Source organism: Phaenicophaeus curvirostris, chromosome 1 (assembly GCF_032191515.1).
Source record: "Phaenicophaeus curvirostris isolate KB17595 chromosome 1, BPBGC_Pcur_1.0, whole genome shotgun sequence".
NCBI classification, from domain to species: domain Eukaryota; kingdom Metazoa; phylum Chordata; class Aves; order Cuculiformes; family Cuculidae; genus Phaenicophaeus; species Phaenicophaeus curvirostris.
This window is the reverse complement of record NC_091392.1, coordinates 44,176,081-44,197,258: the sequence shown is the minus strand read 5'-3', so window position 1 is coordinate 44,197,258 and position 21,178 is coordinate 44,176,081. Positions and strand designations below refer to the sequence as shown.

Sequence of the window (21,178 nt, the reverse complement as noted above, 5' to 3'; positions counted from 1 at the left end):
AAAGCCTTGGAAATAATATGAATTGGCCCTCACTTGTGCTTCAAGGCTTGATGTTTCTGGATGTGCTTGAGTACACAGATATCAGTAAAGTTAACTTACTTCATATATGTGACACTGGGTAATACAACTCGAGATTACTTCTTAAACTGCAGGACCTCTTTCCAGGGAGAAGAAGAAACAGCCTCATTAGAGGTAGGGAGAAGAATATACATGTACAGGAAGGGTTGATATCCTCCAGCTGGACATGCCACACAACTACAAAGACTTACATAGTCGTACCCCTTGAGATGAGATCCAAGGATGAAGCCCAAGAAATGGAAAAGGTCCATATACGCATACATGCGTGTGTAGTCACTCCACAAATAAAGCTACATACAATTACCTGCATCACACACAGGCACATCCAAAAATGAACACAGGAACATATATATATGGATAATAAAGACAAAGCTGAGGAGGAGGGAATGACATCATACATGCACACAGAGACTTTGTCCATGTACAGATTTAACTTGCGTATACAAGAAGACAGGACAGACAATGCCTAGCAGAAAATGGTTCTATCCCTATCCACAAACATACATGTTCCCGTGCCTAAACCAGTGTTCCCAGAGGAAGGATAGCTCATGGAGTCCTTATAGTAACCTAAAAACACACAGGCAGCTCTGACCCAGCTGCTCTTCAGACTGAGTGCATAAGCCATTGAAAGAATGAATACAAACATATGACACCTTACCTTAAAGACTCTGGTAGCCTGTACACCATCCTGAGACACAGTCTGCATATCTATAGCACCTTCTATGGTGATTATCTTGTCACCCAAGCCAATCAGAAGTGATGTAAGTCCTGAGGACTATAGAGGGCAAGAGATTTCCCCATGAGCTAGTCATGGCAGAGCAAGGGATACCTCCTACTTCTCTGTGACAACCCTTCCCCAAGTCATGTGTCTGATAACCTTTCCTCACAATAGTATTTGCTCCATCTCACTGCTATTAGACTAACTGACACACACAGGAGTCAAAATCACCCACAGTTTCTTGCAAACAGCCATTCCCCTATGGCTACCAAAACCAGACAGGTGTTAACTTTGTGTGTGGATATCTCTACGCAGGGAAGAACATGGATTCTTGGCCTCCAGACACCTTTTCTCACCTCTATGAAATTCCTGTTGTGCCATCAGCCCCTCAAAGCACTGTCTGGAACTAAGCTCTACGCTAAAGGGCTGAAAATCTGGAGATACACTCGCTGGGGTGACTGCAGATGGGAAGGAAGAGCCCCTGCATATCAGTTGAGTGAGAACAGGAGGATGGATAGGCCTCACCTTCAACAACAGGACAGATTCTCCTCTGGAGTTTTGACTCCCTGCCTGTCTCCGTGGCATCTGATCATCTGCTATAAGGCACCATGTAGCCATTGTGCCTACTCAAACCAGAGCTGCCTGAGAACCTTAAAGACTCCCTGCAAGGGGCAACATCTAGGGACCAAACCCATCAAGTAATTCACCTCAACTTGGATCCTACTAGCTTGTTTCCCATCCCTTATAATGCTGTGGAAAGAGTGACAACTGCCCTTCCCTCCTTCTGTAACTCAGCTGGTCAGCTGGAACTGGGTTTCCTCTTGGCTTAAGAGTATTGAGCAAATGAGGTCATTTCTCCTCAGTGACCGAAAATTATTTGGTCAGTCCTGCCTGTGAGGAAAGTGGTTCATCTCAGGCAATAACTAAGTACCCCTGAACTCCCAGGAGACCTGAAGAACTGCTATAATACCTTAAAGAGAATGCCAGGGAACGGCAAAGCAAGTAACAAAACTGATACCAGCTGGGGAACACAGGAAAGCCAGGACACAAATGCAGCTTTGCTAAAGTGAAGACATAACTGCTGCCAGAGCATCTCACCACTGAAGCAAACAATAGTCCTACAGTCATTTTCACCTTCAAAGTGCCAAGCTTGACTCATCTGGAGCTTTAAATATAGCCTTCATCTGGTTCACAGCTCGAGGAAGCCCATCTTGATGCAGCTGAGAGAAAGGGCTGAAGGTGGGTCACAGCCCTTGGATCTGGTCCCTGAGCTTTGCACTCTCCCCTTCCAGCCCAAGAGAAGGACTTCACTGCCTCCCAGCATGAGACAACTTCCATGCATTCAGCTTGCCTTCCCTCAGTGGCTCAACCCCACTTCATACTTCACTCCTCTTTACACAGAGAAAAGCATCACAGGACACTGAGCTCTGGCCCTGCAAAAAACCCCAAAGAGATCTCAAGCACCTGCTGCAATTCAGCATCAGGACCAGCTGGACTACCCCCATTAGCAGAACCAGCAGTGCTAAGGGAAGCTCCACCTTTCCCTTTACCTGCTTGCAGCCTGGCATCCCTCAATGTTCAGGACAGCTCTGCTCCTCTGTGGAAGAGAAAAGCAAAAGCTCCTCTGCTGCCAGAAAAGGGTATATTTTCCTGGAACACATTTGCTCTGCACCTAAGCTGCTCCTGCTCTACTCTAGTGCCAGGGCATGAGTGAGGGCTGCAAGCATATTTGGGGGACATAACATCCCTTTCCCAGAGCAGGGTGCCTCTCAATGAGCTCACCAGAATGTGGGGACAGAGGAGTTCCCTGTATGTCCTTTGCTCTCCTTCACACTAATAAAACAAACAGCTTAGCCCAGGCCCACACGTACAGGGGATCAAGGGAAAAAAACACAATATTTGGGATGAGGGAGAGAGCAGCCGTGTTTCTCTCAGCAAATGTGCTGATATTTTCTGACACAGCTTCTGACAGCACTAGGAGGTTTCAACAGGCCCTGATATGACCACTAGCTTTTTTTCCCAGGTGAGCAGTGCGCTACACTACTTTTCAACAGGGTCAGATGAGGCAGCTGCACTCTGCCTGGAGCTGCATCTGGCTTTCTGACATGACCCAGGTAGGCACAAACATCACGGACACCATCACAGCTATGTTTCCTCCACCTCTTGCTTTCCCCCTCTGCGTGTGATTTTTATCTTTCAGTTTTTAACTGCCAGCTGCCCCCCAGCAAAAGCTACACCTCCGTATGCCCCCCTTTCCCAAACGCCCTCTCTACCCTCCAAGCAGCTTCTGCTCCACAGCTTAGCTTTGCACCAGCAAGGCACATCAAGCAGCATATTCCCAAATACCCACTTTGCCTGGAGCTGAGTGAAGAAGGGAAAGGCCACGCATCTATGATTCGTCCCTCAGTGCAATAGTTTTTGGTAGAGAAAGAGCAACGAAGGCTTCATACCGACAAATCTGCATGCTTGTGAGTTAGATGCCCCATAAGACAGACACCTCCCAAAGGAAAATAATGAAGTGAGGAGGGTTGGGAATGGGCTTGGGAGTAGGGGAAGGTTTTTAAGCTGGGAAAATCAGTGGATTATAAGTGGCTGTTTCTCACCCCCAGCACTGCATTGACACCCCTCCATTCCCTGCAGCTTCCTCACTGCTGCTGGTACTGTCTGCACGGAGCGGGGAGGCGAGAGAGGGGCTGTATTTAAATATATTAATAATGCATGTTCCATGCAAATGAAGCTCTCTGAATATTACATTAGTGATGCTGTCAGGCTGCGTTTCCCAGGACCCAGGAGTGATGGTGGAGTGGGGAACAGGGGGGAGGGGGGATACAGGTCACCAGAAATCCCCACAACCCAGCACAGCTCCCCTTCTCCCTCTCCACACCAGCTCCACCACAACACACACACTCCTGCTCCCTCCCACCTCCTGGTGCATGACAAATTCTTTGGCTCACAGCATGCAATGCAGCCAGGCTCCCCAACCCTCTAGACCCCCTCCAGGGACATGAACATCCCCCCCACCCCATTCCTGAACACACACTCCCTACATAATATTTACCCCCTCTCCAATCTCAGCAATCATCTCCCTGCTCCATCTCTTGGTTTATAGCTCCCTACCTCCAGGATGGGGAGAAGTGTTGTGCTCTCCAGTCTTTAGGGGAAAGGAAGGGGAGCAGCTCTTAAATCTTTCCTGCACATGTGCACCCACTTTGTGTGCACACACTGGCCCCCAGCAGCAGACGCTTGCATGAGCCCAGAGTTGGTGCCGACGGACCGCAGGCTGTGTACGGTTGCAAGATTCACACGCCTGCAGCGCACGAGTGATGCTCTCCTCCCCATCACCAACACCTCCTCTCCTGGGTGCTTGCAAGGATGTTTGCAAGCGTATCGTTTGTGCACAGCCACCCCTGCCTCGCGCACATACACACATGCAATGAGCACACACGTGTGCTCACATGCGTGCATGCAGAGGTAGGGGGGAGCCACACCAGCAAGCACATGAGAGCATTACGCACAGCAGCTCCCGAATATGCTGCCTGCTGCAGCATGGGCAGATTTATGCTGCCTTTCCCCAGCCACATCCAAGCTCTGGAATGGGAATAGCAGCAGCTGTGCACTCCTGCCTGTCCTGGGATGAGAATAGGATGCTTCTGTTCATCTTTCTCCCCCACCCCCACGCCTCCTCCTTCCCCCTCCTCTTGCTCCCATTCATTCATTCAGCTTCTCCTCCCCCCATCCCATGCCCCAAAGCAGGAAGATCCTTATGCATAAAAATGTGGGCATTCTCTGGTGGAATAAATGGGCACGCAGACACCCTGCAAGCAATGCATATACACATACGTATGCATTCAAGTACTGTCCTGGACCCCTACGTAAATATCCAGCTCCTACCACCAGACACACACACTCACAAACCCGACAGACACCACGCAATGACTTTTCTGCAGCCAGTCAGCCTCCAAGAAGAGCAGTGTAGAAGCAGAGCGGTGATTTACTCACTCCCCTGCATCCAAACCAGGCAAATGTTCATACAGCGCGTGCACGCACACAGACACACAGACACACATATATCACTGTTTGCAAAGGCTCCCCAACAAAGTTTGCAAAGAGGCAGTGAGTAGGGCGTTGTTGAATAGAGAAGGCTGTCTCCTTCTCCCTCACATAACTACAGGCAATATACATTTATGTATATCTGTATACACACATGCATGTGTGGATTGTATATATATATACACATATATATGTATACTCAGGTGAAGACACACACACGTGTATATATACACCTATGCATGTATCCTCTCCTCTTGCAAGGTCTGAATAGAAGTAGAGCAGTCAAGCCCAGCTGTGTGCAGCAAGCCCTGGACCTATTCAGCATCCTAAGTGAGTGCACGCACACACAGAGACTGAAAGGGAGACCTATCTACAAGCCTCTCTCCCTCTCATCACTCCATGTGGACATTCTCTCCCCCTCACCCCAAACCTTCCCCCCCCTGCACTATCCACTTGTCCATCTCCCTTGCACTCACCCCCTCGCCTTCATCCTCAGATCAGAGATGTCCACCCCATAGGCAGTGCCTGCACAGGCTGGAGGAGAAGGGCAATCCCTATATCCTGCCCTTCTCCCCCACTCAGTCCTCCCTCTCCAATCTCAGCCGCTTCTCCGAGAGGCGACACAGACAACAACAGGGAGATGAGGACATGCAAGGCAGCTGCACAAGGACTGCACACAAAAACGTGTCACACGCACTCACACACCACACACACACACACATACCTGCTTCTGGAGGGACGATTGCTCCCAGCATCCATGCAGGGCATGACAGAGATGAAGTAGAAGCACAAAAGACCCCCGTCTTCAAGCAACTTGCAGCCCTGTGGGTGTGTAGGGGGGAGGCTGAATTCCCCACCTTGGGTCACCCCTTGGAGCTGTGCTGCCTCCTGCCCCACAGCTGTCTCATTCCCGGCTGCACCTAGGCAGCCCTCCCAGCCACGCACACAGGCGAGCACGACAGGCAAGGATGGAGCAGCAGTCCACGGAGGGCACGCACAGCCGGAGGATTTGCTGCCTTCGCCGCATCCGCATCACTGGGAGAAGAAGGCAGAAAGGGCTGTATTGGCATTTAAAACGCAAGTGATTAATTCGCCACAGGCTCCGCTGATAGGGCTCTAGGACCAGAGCTGGCACTGCTTCTCCCGGCTGGGAAGGCTGTGACAGGCGAATGTCCCTTTCCCATGGAGCCAGCTCCAAGCTCTCCTCGCCTGCACAGCCACCACTCTGGTGCAGGCAGAAAGGGGTGGGCCTCTACCGGAGACATGAGCACGCATGCAACAGCTGCTGGGGAACTGCACACACACACAATTTCCTTACAACAGCTGCTGAAGAGCTACACACAACAAGCAACAGCTTCCTAGGAACACGCACAAGCACCAGCTGCTGGGGAATCACACATGCACACACACACAGACTACAGGTTCTCCAAAACAAGTCACCCACATGAAAATACAACAGTTTCTAGGAACAACACAGGTGTAAACAACAGCTCTTGAGGAGCTACATGCACACACGTATGCATGCAACAGCTATATGCCTACTGACACAGGTATGTGCAACAGCCCTGGGAAACTACACCTCGAAACATGCGCTGTGGTATTTGCTAAGAAAATTGACATGTAAAAATGCAACAGGAGGTGGGGGAAACATTTCACACACACACACAAACACAGATATGCGACTGCTCCGGCGAGACCTTCAAACACCTCCTCAAATCACCACACAGTGTAATGCAACAGCTCCTCAGAAACCACCCATAACCACATACCCTCGTACACATGCAAGAAGCGTGTACTAGAATCATAGAATCATAGAATCACCAGGTTGGAAAAGACCCGCCAGATCATCGAGTCCAACCATTCCTATCAAACACTAAACCATGCACCTCAGCACCTCATCCACCCATCCCTTAAACACCTCCAGGGAAGGTGACTCAACCACCTCCCTGGGCAGCCTGTGCCAGTGCCCAATGACCCTTTCCATGAAAATTTTTTCCTAATGTCCAGCCTAAAGAAGAACTTCTGCCTGCCTATGCCAAAACCCACACATGCCATTGTTGATGAAGGTGTTGCCTACAGTCAGAAACAAACATCCCTGTACACCAGGTCCTGGGGAGCCAGCTACAGCTCATCCCCCAGATATGGCACACAGGCAATACCTGCTAGGAAACCAAACACAGGGGGACTCTTAAGAAATTACTTCTCAGCCCCTTCACAGAAAGCACAAATACATATCATCGCTAGACACAAATAATCCCTACACAGACATGCAGACACACAAACCACAACTGAAGGGACATGATATATCCCTGGCACTCACTGCTGCTGTGGAGGGACTGCCTATCTCACTCGAACACATGCAGACATGCAACAGATGCCAAGAAACTTAGGAACACAGGACATGGGATAGGAAGTGGCTTCCTGGGATGCGCAATCCACTCTCCTGCTATTCCAGGCAACCACATCATATAATCTTGCTCAGAAATGTCTCAAGCTCTATCGTAGTACCGTGACACTATTTACTCCCTGCTCAGAGGCTGTTCTGGCCCTTGGCCACTCTGATGTTAGAAACCTGCTCCAACACCTACGTTTACTCATGACCAATTCACACCCACATGTTCTTCTGCCACCTGATTGTGTCCTTCACATAGATACGCATAGAGGTTGCAAGAACAAATGGAAACACTCTGAAACCTCCACTTGCAGCTGAACAGACACTATCTGCACCTCTGCCTCACATAAACATACACACACACAACAGCTGGGTGGAGACATCCCCTTCAGCATAAATATCAACACACTTGCAACAGTTTTTAGGAAAGCAGACCACAAAACTCACATGCACGCAGGTACAAATGTACAAGTGCATGTAACCTCTGATGGGAAACTAATTATTTTCTTCATGCAGTCCAAGAACTGTAGAGGAATTACTCTGCTACATGCACACCCCACTCCAAGCAGTGCTGTTATTAAATACATTATATTGTGATATCCCATTGCGATATCCCAATGCACCACCTATGGCATCCTGCTTGTTATTGTATAAGTACAGAACAATGTAATTACCCCATCTATCTCATACCTGCACATCTGTAGGGGATTGGTGAGCTTCTTTGACCCCCTTCACGTTTTTCTCTCTGTTGGGAGAGAAATAACCCATGCAAATCCAAAGCCAGCAAGTACAGGACCACCTCTAGCCTGCTCACATGCATACAACTGCCTCAGGGACAGGAATCCAAACCCACAGACACTGTACAAAGAGGGGAAAACCATCAGTAGCCTTACTGGAATGAGTTGCCTCGCTCAGAACACAGGCAACAAGTACAATGGACCCATCTATAAAACTAGCCCCAGGCATCACATGCACCACATAGATGGCATGAAGAAACAAGTTGGTCTACCAGGTACAAACACAAGGTCATCAGCTGTGCTGAAAATGACACATAGGAAGCTTGTTGTATGCTCTTTTACACCAAACCTGCAAACTTAGGAGGGTAAAAAACACACAGTCACACACACACTCCTCAAAGAGGCAAGAAGCAAGCAACTCTGAGGACACTTCTGGATGTTCCTTGGATCATCTATAGATGTCTGTTTAAGCATATTAAATATCAAAGCTACTCACTCCACCTGCGACGACAGGAGAAGGAAGTTTGTCTTGGCAACTACAGATTTTAATTTCCTTGCCTCTATCACTTTGGGGGGTTATGACCATGGAGTTTTTCCTCCAAGCTCTTTTGAAGGTAAAAGATAAAGGAACAGGCTTGCTTCCATCTTTCTCTACCTCCTTGAAGGACAGACACTTCTAATCTTAAAGGGAGTTGAAGTAAGAGAAAAGGTTTCCAAGTCCAAATAAGTGCAGGATTTGCTCCTGCTGAAGTTCCTCCAGGATCATCTTGCAGTATGTTCGGGATGAGTCTCCCAGAGGCTTTCCTGCTGGCACAGGCCCATTCTGTACTCAGAAGTACTGGGAAAGGATTCTTGTACTGCCAGGGCCCATGAGGGTCAAAGAGTACTTGCTCATACTGCCACTGACCCAGGAACAATACTTAAATCCATCAGAGCAGAACTGCCCTGAGAGACAAGCAGAAGCAAGCATCACATCTCCAGCAGTTGTGGGATATTTGGGTCCTTGATCTGATTCGAAGCCAGGTCCCACATGCTTATTCATCCCGTTGCAGATGATCACCCAGAGGGTATAGATGTTCACCTCCATGTTTATTTTGCAGAGGCTCTGACCTTGTCAAAAGCCCTGGAAAGACTCTGTTGTTTGTTACTTCACAAGTTAAAAAAAAAAAAAACAAACCTTCACCAAGGAAAAAACCTCCTAAGGACGTCATAGATACTTTAAGTCAGCTGCAGAGGCACCTCATTCTCTACATCCTGCACTACAGGAGAAGAATTATTCTCTAACTCTTTTTGTGCCAATGTCTCTCAGACCACCACGCTCCACCCAAGCTTGATCTTTCTGCCTGCTTAACACAGATAGAAACAACCCTAAGAACCACCTTGGATTACATCTTTCTGCTCAGCTGCTGCTCTGTTGGGCTGCTGCATCCTCTAAGATTGGAGACATTGCTAGGGGTGAACAGGCCCTATTATTCAACCCTAATAAGGGTGACCTTATTAGAGCATTTCCCCAGTGTTATTCCAACATACACCAGGGAACTGTTAATTCCTGGAATAGCCCTGAATCTGGGTGTCACAAAGGTGGTGATAAAACTGAGTTTTTTAACCCTCTCTTCCCAGGCTGGGGGATATTGCAGGTAATGCTCAACATGGATGGTACCTCTAGGGATTAGGGGCTAGGAGTGCAGACAGACATTCCTCTCTCTTCCTCAATTCGTAGCCCTTGGGCCATTTACCCAGACACGGAAGGAAGAGTCAGGCAGGGAAGGCAGCCACACAGCCTGCTCGCGCTGCTTTAGGTGTGTGCTGCCAGGAAAGGGAGCCTCACTGGGAGCTTTTCCAGCTCACAGAGACAGAGATCAGCCTTTCTCCCTCTCTGCCTCTTCCTCTGCCCGTCTGCTCGTCTCTCCCTGGGGTACAAGTGGGCCCTATGGCTTGGGAAAACAGGCCCCAGAATAAGGCTGGGCTCTGCCCTCGCTGCAGTCAGAATCTCTCCACTGATCTATACTGCGGTGAGCAGTGACAGATTGATTTTACAGCTCTGCTTGGAGCCGGCCGCTGGCCCTGGGCTGTGGATGAATCAGCTTTCTCTGGGCCTTGGCTTTTATTTCATTATTTTACTGCAACCTCCCTCACAGGCAGCTAAAGAGAGAGCGAGAGGGAGAAAGACAAAGTTGGCAGATTTCCTTCCCTGCTCGTGTGCTCCCAGCCTCCCAGCTTGGCTTTGGGACTCCAGGAGGAGGGAGAGAAGGGATTGTTTTCCAGGGACTGGCAGCTGTCAGGAATGAAGACATAAGGCTCCTTCTGCACAAGTGGCTGCACATTGTAATGGTTGTGGGAAATGGCAAGTACTGTGTATGCATTACGTAGCATCAGCAGTTCCTGTACTGTTACATCGATGCCTTGTGAAGAGGAGCCCATTTTTCATTACAAGGGGCAGCATGTTTGGAAATAACATCCCATGAGTGTGTTGGACATTAATTTGCTCAGACCCTTCAGAGTGGAAGTGCTTCCAGGTTCTCCTCTAATAGCTGTGGACCTAGGAGGAGGGGCAAGGGCTGTACGATGCTGTCTCCATCAGGCTGAGAGGTCTCTGAGCATGCCACAGTTAGGAGATTCTCCTGGGACGAGGTAACACCTCCAGGCTTTGAATCGATTGTAGATATTGTCCAGGGGGAGCCAAGTTCAATCCTAACTCTGTTGGCTATTGTGCCATCAAGAAGAGCAACAGTGAACTCAAGCAAGGAGGGAACAGAAAAATCAAAGGGCAGAAAGGTATTGTGTTTTGCAGCCCTGGTCTGAAACTGCAGTGAGACAGTTCAAGCTCTCAAAGGCCCTATTAGCAGAAGGCAGTCTGGAGTAACTGGTGTCTAGAGGACAGCAGAGAACAAAGAGGCCAACCCAAAACGCAACAAATACGTTCCTCTCCACAGCCCCAACCCCTCGGGAGTTATTTGCTGCTAAAAAATCCCTTTATCAGAGCTGAAGATCTACTCACAGGGTCCCTTATGTGTCCCTGGCACCTGCCTTGCAAGAGGAGAAATAGCCAAAGGAACCCTCCACCAGTTTGATCTGCTCTAGCCTTCTTCCCATGTGCTCAACTCCCAAAAGGGGTTTCACATCACCATGGGTAGTACCTTCATTGCAATGGGTTCAGGAGGCCTTGGAACTCTTTCGTGCCTTGTCATAGCGCTCTCCAGCAATATATACTGCCTAGGGATGGAGAGTTCTTGAGAGGAGAAATGCTACAAGAAGATGGACAGCTGGGACATCATGTCAGTGGCTCCCCCAAGCTCACACATATCATTTCTCTCTCCACCTGCCCCTGAGCAAGGATCAGAGAGTGGCCAGAATGGCTCAAACCCTCAGAAGGCAAAGGCCTTTTGATCTGTAAAGATCAAGGAGTGGGAGGGGAAGGAATATGGAAAAAGCAGAAGAGACTTCCCTGAGGTCTGTCCCAGCAAGAGGAAGGAAGGCAGCGAAGTCCATCTCATCCACTTTGTGTAATCTTTTAATCTCTTGGTTTTTAATCTTTCACATCAGGAATGAGACATGTGATTAAGAGCAGAAGAAATCCCAGCTGGAAAGGAAATGGAGAGGGTGAAGGGGACAAAAAGGTCTCTTTTTTCTAGGCCTTCTGCCTTTTTCCTTTTCCCTGTTTCTCTCTCCCCCTTGCTTTTTCCTTTCTGCTTACAAGCAATCATACAGGTAGTGACCTGACAGACACAGAAACATACTGGGGACTTCAGCACCTGGAGAAAGGACAGTGCATGGCCTCTGTGTGATGCAGATCAAACTCTCCCATGGTGATAGTCTGCGATGGCACAGTGGCACAAGGCTCCACGCCCCAACTAGTCCTGAAAGGCTCTTTCAGAGACAGAAATGAACTGCAAATATTGCCAGCAATGTTTCTTATCAGATACAGATTGACCTGAAGAACCCAGCCCTCCCCTCACAGGGAGAGAAGAGACAAGTTTTTGGAGGACAAGGGAGGACCTGGTGGCATTGACTGTCTTGTCCCACAGCCTCAGGCTGGGTGCTCCACATCTCAGCTTCCCCCATCTCTCCAATACTGTGGATAATAATCCTCACCTCAGAGGGTGATTGTGAGAGGTTAATGAATTAACATTTGTAAAAGCTTTAGATAAAGGGCTAAGGATTATTAATGTTGTTATGCATGGAAAAAGCTCCTAGAGAACACTCCCCACCTCCTCCCTGTTTCAAGCCTGGGGGATCATCTGACACAGATCCTGCTGCACAGGAGCTCCCCCAGAGATGGAATTACAGGGAGAGTAACGGAGAGTGATGTATAGGTTGCCAGCAAGACTATTCAGCACAAGATAAAGTTGGGGCACTCCATCAGCCAACAACCCACACCAGGCTATGGGGCCAAGAGCCTCTCTGCTCACTCTCTTTGAGGTGACAGGTCTATCCCACTCCCATCAGTTCAGCAGAAAACGGCTGCTGATTTCTGACCACGGCAAGTCAGCCCCTCCTCTTGCCCTTTCAAGTCTGTTGACTGATTTGAGATAGTTGAGCAAGATACATTTGCTTTACAGAAAGCTTAATCCCAAAAGAAAACTTTTGTACTGCTTAACTGGGCAAGATTTGGAAACAACCCAGACAGACACTCCCTCCATAGGCATAGGAAAAAGCTAGCTGGGACCAGATTTTGGTATCTTAAATCTTCTGCAAAAAGTTTTCCAGGCTGGGTATGGGAACTAAATCAAAGCAGAAGTCTTAACATTATACATCTCTCCCTTACACACAAGCATAACCCCAAGAGAGAAAAGCCCTCCCTAACTTGCTTACTATAAATACACCAAGCCACTTAAAATGGCTACGTTAAAAGAGAGCTGGTAATTTGATAGTGGTCTCCACTTAATTAGATTAGGCTCTTCTTGAACTCAAGGGCTGCAAGCAGATGAGCCTCCTTTCTTTTTCAGTATTATCCTGTCAGCTGCCATGCTGACGTGACCATAGAGCCTCTCTCCGCGCTTGGTTCTCATGGGATGCTGACAGGCAGACCCTGAGGGACCAAGAACTGTTGTCAGGCAGTGTCCCAGCAGGGCATTCAAATATGTGCCCCTAACCTTTCAGGACACTGAAGTGCCCACTTGATAGAGCAGGGGCAAAGTGTTCTCTCAGTCAGGGAGAAGCTTTGAAGCCTGCCCTGCAGCCAGGGACCCAGAGGATGCAGCTGGATCAAGCTTTCTGCTGAGAAAATAGCTCTTATTCACTGCTCAAGTAATGCTCTTCCTGGATTTCCTTGCCATGTCCATACGTGTTTTGCCTTCACTTTTTGAAACCTATGTATCCATGGCAAGGAAAAATGTGAACTGCAGCGTAGCACTGAGTATGAAGGTCATGACAAGACAGAGACCAACTAAATTTTGGCCAAGGTTAAGGAGCCAAATTTTGGCAGAGGACCTATATAGAACCTCACATAACAGCACATTTCCATGACATCCCATACTAATGAAGAGGGAATGGATAAGTTAAAGGCAAATCATGTTGTCAGTGGAAATGGGGGATGACATCATGGTGCACACTCTGAGTAGCTGGATTACCAACTGAGCCATGGAGTTGGTACCAGCACTGCCACACAATGCAGAGCTCTAGGTCCCAGGGCAGAGTGGCTGCACCCATACAACGCCCTGCCCGAGTCACTTAACACTGCTGAAAATAACCAGGGCTGTGCACAGCTTGGTGACAGAGTTTTTCAGTCACGTCTGGGGTAAAAATCAGCTTCTCTGCACAGCAGTGAGTGGGAATTTGCACTTGAGCTAGACAAGAAGCAGACAGCACAGTTAGTCTCCCCTGCGACGACAGAGCAGAGGACAGCAGTACCATGGTCTTCTCCTCAGCAAACTAGAGCAGATGTTCATAAACCATACACATAGCCAGAAGCTTTTTAAAAAATATCTTCTTTTCCAGATTTCTCACTTTCAGGGAAATGAGTGACCTGGTTTTAGGTTACTGGGGCTAGCTGGTAGAGTTCATAGCCTGAACATTGTTGATAATAAGACAGAAATTTGCCTGGAAGGGAGAGGTGAAGTTGTTCTGTTCTGAGGACAGAGGATGGACTTGGTCAACTCTTGCAGGCCTTGTCAAGCCTCTGTAGCAATGCAGTCAACCAGTCAGTACCTTTTGCATGAATCCAGGTGCTGGTCCCCCTGGAGTCTGATCCAGTTCTCACTCAGATCAAGGCTAATTGTGGCACTGCTCTTTTAAACTGCTGAGTTGGGCAGACACCCTTCCTATTCTCAAGCTCAGTGAACTTTATTCTGTCCATAGCAGGGCTGCACTCTACAAGAGTTGCCCCTTCCACAAAACACCCCCAGATTTGGAGAATTAAAATTCCCAGACCTTTTGCTCTCTAACAACAATGGAGGAAGTTGGCCTTAACTACAGACAATTTGCTATTCAGTATGTCCTTAATTAATATTAAAATCTATGTCAGGTTGGTTTGCTGCGTTGTTTTTTAAAAAATCCTCCATCTCTTTGTTATTTATTCATTTCAATTTTTTATTTTACCTTGTTAATGTAGTGGTGATTTAGATGCAGTTTCCTCTCTCTGCTGCACTTAATGAGTCGTCAGCTTTATTCACTCTCACCCGCGTCCTCATGGGAGCATGCTTTGATTTTCTAGTGGGTGCATGAAAACACAGATTAAAGCAATTAGACAGAAATAATCTTAGGGAAAGGGGAGAGAGATCCAGAGCGCCTAATTATACCATTTTAATCAAGACACAATTATGCAGAGACTTTTATAGATTATAAATTAACCAAACTCCAAAGGCAGAAAAAATATCATTTTAAATATGGTTCATTATGCTTGTTGTTTCTGCCTTGTGATCTCTCCCAAACTGGACTTTGGGGTTCATTTAGAAAAAGTTCTGGATGGTGCTTAGTAGAAATGGAGGAGAGAGAGACTCAGGAGACCCTGCTTGCTAGGACCAGGGTCTAGAAATGGCCTCTGTGAGAAGGTCAGGAATCACAGCTGCATTTCTCACTCACTGATCTCACCAGTCTTTTCCCAATGAACCGAGTAAGCACAGCTGCTGGTAGGACAGGCTTGACTGAAGACCTCCAGCTGCCTGCATGGGTCAGGTAAGAAAGACCCAGTTCAGAGGTCTGGGGTTTGTTTTGCCGGAGCAGGCTATGTCAAGCTGCCAGTGAAGGCCTGTGGGTACTGTAGTTTAAGAAGCAATTTTCCAAGCTACAAACATTCCAATTAGAAACACAGTGAGTGGGCAAACAAAACACATCAGGCTGGATGTGTTTTCTTCTGAACCCTGGAGGAACTTAAGCCAGCTGCTCCAGATTTATAGCTGCTCCAGATTTATTGCAGCAAAACCGCAAGGCGCTCAAGCTCTCAGAGCACGTAGGAAGGTGCTCTGCTCCTGCCGCCTCTGCAGAGGAGCCAGAAGACCTCCTGTCCCCAAGAGCTCCAGGAGATCCTGGTTTCCCATGTAGCTGTTATACTACTTTGTGAAGGGGAAGGTGTCCAGAGCTTGGGCAGAAACGGGCAAGCCAGTTCAAGCACCTCTGATTTTGTGGCTGCAGCCCAGCAATGCCTGTGAGGCATCATGCTGTGAGCGCAGCACTAGCAATCTCTGCTGCACCATCACGCAGCACTCCTTGAACTGCTGGCAAAGGGCTTCCAGGTGTCAGGGAGACAGGAGAGGGCTCACCACAGTGATCCTCAGTTTCGTGCGAGTTTTGCTGGTAAGTCTCCTGAAATGTTTTGCTGCACTGTGGTCTCTGCAAAACTCTTCTCCAGAAGAGTCTGCTGCCAGGCACCTCTCCAAAGGATGTCTCAAGCCCTTTCCATTGCCATGGCCACCTCATACCATGAGCAGCAGTGCTGCTGTCCTTTCCGTTAAGGGCAATGCTCTAATCTGCCAAGGGACTGGCCTCGACCATCTTCCACCTGCAAGTCAGTCCTGGTGACATTCATAGAGTCTGTCTGCAAGGTGGGGGTGGCTGGGAGATGCTTGTCTGTCCTAGTGACAGGGACACCACTAGCATAGGCAGCTGGGAAGGAGGAACAACATCAGCATTAGACACCAGGGACAGATGGGTCCTGCTATTGAGCCCAAGGCAGTTCCAAGGACTGAAAGGCAATGCCTTCCGTTAGCTGCCCTGTGCCAGAGCCACACTGCACCCATCACCTCAGAGAGTGTCTATGCATTGCATCCACTGTCCGTGTCTGAGTGGTGGGACTGCTGTGGGCTGGTGGAGGCAGGCATGGGTAGCAGGGAGATTCGAGGGACATCTCTCCCTTACAGCCTCCTCATCCATTTACTCCTTCCCGCAATAAAGGAAGCAGGACTGCAGGCTGCTGCCCTTGTTGTCCTTTGCTTCCTATACCCAGGGCAAAACCGAGAAGGGCTACAGGGCTCTGGGGGTGGCCCCGTTCCCCACCTGAGGTCTCTGGCTGGTGGGTGAGTGGTGGTATCGGAGTGCCCTCTGCTGGCCCCAGTACTGGGCTATTAGGACTGTCCAACGCTTGCACATCCCCAGTGCCCCTGGGAAGTTGGGTCTCGGCTTGCCCTTGCCATGGGCACCACTCCAGCAGCCATACAATCCAGCCCAAAAGCAGCATGGAGTTCTCTCAGTGCTGGATCGTGGCCCCAGAAGAGCCAGTGTGATGGGCAAGCTGAGACAGAAAAAGTCAGTGTTGGGCTCCGGGTATGTGAGGTTGTGTTTGAGGTGCAGGCATCACTCTCACGCTTGGAGACAGTTGATGCAGAGATGTGGTGGGGGCTCCCAGGGGCTTTTGGGGTGTGTTCCCACTTCCATGGGAGGAAAAGTCCATCCTCTGCTCCTTTGCTCCAAGAGGCAAGAAAATCAGAGTTGTGAAAAAACGGGCTAAGGAGGAGCACACTCTCTTCCTTGAGGCTTGGCAGTATTTGGATGTTTGATGGGAAAGGATGGTCTGAACATTTTGAATGAGTCTCCACAAAGCTGGGGTAAAACATCCTGGCCATTCACCTACTCCAGGTGGAAGCCTCCATCACACTGGAATGTGCATGCCTTCATTCTTCATCCTGAATTTTCCTCCAGAGCTCCCCTATACATCTCCCCATGTTTTGGCTATCCTAGTGTGCCATGGAGAAAAGAAAGGCTGAGATCATTCGGGCACCTGAGCTCAAAAATGCTGGTCGATTCCCAAGTTGTGCCAAGAAATCTCTGAAGACTGCACACAGAGTGGGGTCTGAAGTCCCAGTGGATCTATGCTGATTTGCACCAGCAGAAAACCCGACACTCTATCTCTGGGCTCAGAATTACAGTGACCTTCTATTGCTATCAGCAGAGAAGGGAAGAGTAAGATTAAAATCCAAGGAGTTCAGATCCCTCTGTGGAGCTGGTCACTTTGTGCCTTGGTATCTAAGTCATTCAAGCAGGGATAACAGTGACCTGACAGATAAGATGCGAGCTAATTAGCAGTGCTGTCTCTGAGCTCCCCCCAAGCTCAAGCACTGCAGAAATGCTGAATAGCAGGTCTGATTACTGTTCAGGGAAATTGCTAGTTGGAAAGAGGTAATGGAAAGTGGATTAACCCGGTAGCTGGCTTGGGTTTGAGACTGGGGTACTATGTTGAGGTATTTGGGGACCTATGAGGGAGAGATGAAGTGAGGTGCTGGACATGCCGGGGGGTGGGGGGGAGGAGGAGGGCACTGAAAGAGCAGAGAGGAGTCCCAGACAAGCCCTAGAGGAGAGTCCCTGAAGAGAAACTTCTTTCCACATGTCATGGGTAGGCAGCTGAGCCCTGTGAGCACTCGCATCAGAAACTGCTTTTTGTAATTATTACAAAACAGTGATAGCAAAAAAAAAAAAATATATGCAAGGGAAGAAGACTGTTTTTAAAGCAAGCAAAAGTGTCCTGCAGCTTCAGCAAGTGGAACAGTGCTGTGTCCTGCACTGGAAGAAGACATTGGTGTTGCTTAGATATAGAGTCCATCAAAAGTCTTCAGCACAGGACTCACACATAGTGTAGCCAACCTCACTCTGGGATTGCTTGGGTCTTGTAATGCCATGCGTGGCAGCTCTCTGCCAGGGAGGGAGCTATGAGTGGATATCATTCTTCCTTGGCCTTCGTTAGAGTAGTGTAAAAAGAAAACCGATAGTGTCCAAGGTGAAGCAAAAATTGGGCTTTCCTTTCCCTCAGCTTTTTGTTAAGCACTGCTGAACTACTGCCCTCTCTCTCCAACTCTGACAGACATCTAAATGTCAAGCCACAGACAATGTGGAGCCAGCCTCTGCTCCTATTAACCCAAAAGCTGGAAAACCGCAGTCCAGAAGAACTTTGTCTGGTAAAAATGTAAATGTCACACTACAGAGGGCAGCTCCAGCTTGACAGAAAATCCATTGACTCTTTCAAACAGTTTGTGATCTCTTCTGGATGCTATGCTGTGGTTTGTTGAGCAAGCAAGGTGAAACACAACTGCTGTTTTTCCAGACCCATCTACTCAATTCCTAACTCTTGCAGTTCATTTACTGGTGGATGGACCTGATGCTGCCACAAGGGCTCCCATTTCAAAAAGCACAAAAAAAAAAAAAAAAAAGTGAAAGGCAGCCAAGACCTCCTTCCTTTCTCCTCACTACTCAAATCCAAATGCCTAAGGTGCTGTCATGAGTCTCATTCTTCATGGTCCCCTGGCTAAATCCCAACAAAAGTGGTGTAGGCTGGGAGTTGCCTGGGCCCCTGTGAATGAAAATTATTTTCTGCAACTGAAACTGAGATCCCATCCTCCCAAATTAGATCACTTCCAAGTAACACCAAAGCCCTTAGCCTATCTTCTCTCCCGCTAGGTACCAGCTCCTACCAAATAAATCAATGCACATTCCAGGTGTCCCACAGCGTTGTTGGAGATCTGCTTTGGTGACATCTCAGCGTTTGTAAAGCTCCCAGAGGGAAGCCTGGAATGATTCCTGTGCCACCCAGCCTGAGGAGAAGAGCAGAGAGATAGAAATCAGCACTGGATTCCTGGAATGAGCCCCAGATACAACTCTCTGCAAGTTTCCTCTTTCTCTCCAGGTCTCTATGGCCTTCTACCTCATTCCTGGGCTGATTTCTCTGTGTAGGCACAGACCATGAGGGAAACAGAGGCAAGAGTTCTTCTGAGATATGGGAAAATCTGTGCTTTAAATCAGAGCCCTACCCAACCCACCCATCCATCAGCCGGTAAATCTGACTGTGTGTAGATTTAATTCCTTCTCTGTGATTGCTTTCTGCTTCCACTACCCTGGAAGTTCCTCCTCAGATCAGCTGGAAAGCAAGGAGCTATGTGTGAAACATTTAAGTGCCCCGTAGAGGATGCCAAGCCCTATCAGCTATAACAGAGTCCCAAAAAACCAAGCACATACTACATATTTTGCACCTGATCTCAACACGCAAAACTCTAGGGCAGAGAGGGCTCTCTGATTAATTGACAGCACTGTGGAATCAGCCACAGGAAAACAACCAGGAGAGGGAGTGAAAAAAAGAGATATAGAAAGGAAAGCAATAAGATACATACATTTGAAGGCAGCAGAGACACGAAGAGTAACGTGGAGATGCAGAGCAGCAGAAAGTGAGCAGATGAAATTATAGTCACGGAGAGCTGGCTATAGGGAAAGAAAAGAAAATGGGAGGGAGGTATGTAGAGGTAAGGGCACAGCTGCAAAGGAAGAGAACACAGAGCAGGGAGGAGAAGTGGGAATTCATACAGGGAGAAAGGGAGGGATCTGGAGGGATTGCCTGATGTCAAATCTGATAGAAAAGAGGATTTATCTGCAAAAAATAACTCAGATCTAAGCCACAGCTTCAGAGCAGCTGCGTACAGAGCCACAGCACTGTGTATTTGTTCTTAAGCAAGAGCGAAAAAGGGCTGGTGCAGGTTGCAAGCCAAAGCAGGGTCTTGCCATACCAGGAGGCTGCCTGCCAGCCTGGACGAAGACAAAACGAAGGCAAGGGAATTGAAGGAAATACAAGACAAAACACAGGAAGGAAAGGTGAGGCAAGGGAGTAAACGGCACGAGAACATAGGGGAAGGCAAAGGAAGACAAAGGAAGGCAAAGAAAGGCAGGGGAAGGCAAAGAAAGACAGGGGAAGGCGAAGAAAGGCAGGGGAAGGCGAAGAAAGGCAGGGGAAGGCGAAGAAAGGCAGGGGAAGGCTAAGAAAGGCAGGGGAAGGCGAAGAAAGGCAGGGGAAGGCAGGGCCACCCCTGTCCAGGGTGCTGACCGGAGCCAGCCCCTCCCGGCCCCGCAGCCCCTCCTCCTCCTGCCCTTCTCCTGGCACAGCGGGACTGGGGCCATTTCGGGGATTTCAGGCAGTTGCAAAAGCAACACGCTTCCTGGAGTAAGCAGAGCAACGGGAAAAGAAACACGTAGTCGACCAGATGTAAAAGATATTTTTCCCCTTCCTCTCTCCCGCCAATAATTTCCACAGCAGGGTTGTACTCCCTAAGGGCAGGACTGGATGAGTGTTGGTGAAGTGTCTGCCCATGTCTGGGAAGCTGAATGAACGTGAGGCATCTCCAGAACTGCATTTCTGACCTGTCTGGGTAGGTTATTGTAAGGATCAGCCATCCTCTTAGCCTCTCTGTGAAGGACAAACCTCACCCCTTCATTGGTTGGTACTCTTCTCAGTGTTGCCCTGGGTGTGTCTGGGTGCTTGCTGTCCTCATGGTTCTTGTATCTCAGGCTCTCAGCATCCACACTGGAAGTGCAGAGATTGAGATGGCAGGATGAACTCAGCTGTTCCACCTGCACTGGATCTGTCCAGATTATACGACCAGGAATTGGCAGTCACACAAGTGCTTTGTGTGTTGGGCCACATTCGCTACCAGTGAGCTTTTGATGAGGAGGTTTCTCTCCATGGCCCCAAGGTTTACAAAAGGCTTAGTCTGCAAAGTGGTCTGAAAACCATGATCCACCCACAGGCTGGACAGGTGCTTTGTCTCCACAGCAGCTCAAGCCCCTACTGTGCACTGCCAGGTCATTTTGCAAAGAAAAAAAGATTGGAAGGGAGCTGGCCCCCTCTGCCCTCAGTTCTAGTATGTGTCTCTGCCTCTTTCCAAACATGTCCTGGCCTCACCCGGCCATTTTTGTTCCAGAGAATTAAAAATTAGCTGCATCATAGAGGAGAAAGCAGTGCCCAAGAGCCTGACACAGTTGTTCCATGAGCACTACAAATCAATGTTAGCACATAGT

The 21,178-nt window shown here is 48.7% G+C and overlaps 1 long non-coding RNA gene across 2 annotated transcripts in view; it reads right to left on the bottom strand.

Moving 5' to 3' along the window:
* Positions 1–19,659, bottom strand: part of LOC138716633 (uncharacterized) — a 65,771-nt gene extending 46,112 nt beyond the window's left edge. The window contains exons 1-3 of one of the 2 annotated variants that reach the window (XR_011336693.1): positions 19,504–19,659; positions 18,811–18,930; positions 14,513–14,623 (exon numbers count right to left, since the gene is read on the bottom strand). This is a non-coding gene — a long non-coding RNA (uncharacterized lncRNA). The remainder of the gene's footprint in view (positions 1–14,512; positions 14,624–18,810; positions 18,931–19,503) is intronic. The other variant, XR_011336694.1, reaches the window with a different exon arrangement.
* Between the last annotated feature and the right edge of the window lie 1,519 nt (positions 19,660–21,178).